The following is a 1,115-nucleotide window of genomic DNA, read 5'->3' on the forward strand; positions in this document are numbered from 1 at the left end:
AATAAAAAAACATGTAAAAAAATCGAATTTTTTAATTTAGACGAATATGCATTCTGCTTCAGATTTAAAAAAAAAAAATCCCAATTAGCCTATATTGATTGATTTGCACAAACGTTATAGCATCTACAAACTATGGGATATACAGTATCTCACATAAGTGAGTACACTCCTTACATTTTTGTAAATATTTTATTATATCTTTTCATGCAGGGCTGCTGTTAGAAATCGCGGGGCCCCGTACAGACTACCTGGCAGGGCCCCCTCAAGAAAATATTAAATATATATTTAGCTAAAATTACAACAAAATCACTATTATCAGACACAAATATAACATATCTCGCATAATTCCTGCTAAATCTAAACTATGTTAAATAAAAAAAGAAGATGAGATGAGAAAAATATACAGGCTGGGCAGTTGGAGCTCAGTGATCAGAGAGACAGAGAGAGAGAGAGAAACAAAGTTACAATTTACAAATAAACTCCTGAGCAGAGATAACATTAGAGCCAGTGCTGGGAGGGGGGCCCACACAAGGGAGGGGGATTAGTGAGGGACAACTGTCTCTTTCTCAACAGATAAAAGCTGATAGCAGGTAGAGGGACAGATCAGATTCAGGTGCTGGAGGAAGATTTCTGTAATTGTTGTCCATCACTAATCCCCCTCTCTGTGTGGGCCCCCCTGTGTGCTCGGGCCCCCTACAAGAGGGCTGGTGGTCCCCCCTATCAGAGGCCCTGTTTTTATGTGTTTTTATGTGCTTCACAGGTTGCCACTGGAGGCCTCTTCCATCACTCCATGATGACATCACAGAACTGGTGGATGTTAGAGACCTTGCACTCCTCCACCTTCCATTTGAGGATGCTCCACAGATGCTCAATAGGGTTTAGGTCTGGAGACATGCTCAGCTTCTTTAGCAAGGCAGTGGTCATCTTGGAGGTGTGTTTGGGGTCGTTATCATGTTGGAATACTTCCCATGCGGCCCAGTCTCCAAAGGTAGGGGATCATGCTCTGCTTCAGTATGTCACAGTACATGCTGGCATTTATGGTTCCTTCAATGAACTGTAACTCCCCAGTGCCAGTAGCACTCATGCAGCCCCAGGCCATGACACTCCAACCACTA

Source organism: Pelophylax lessonae (genome assembly GCF_965119305.1).
Source record: "Pelophylax lessonae genome assembly, chromosome: 1".
NCBI lineage: Eukaryota > Metazoa > Chordata > Amphibia > Anura > Ranidae > Pelophylax > Pelophylax lessonae.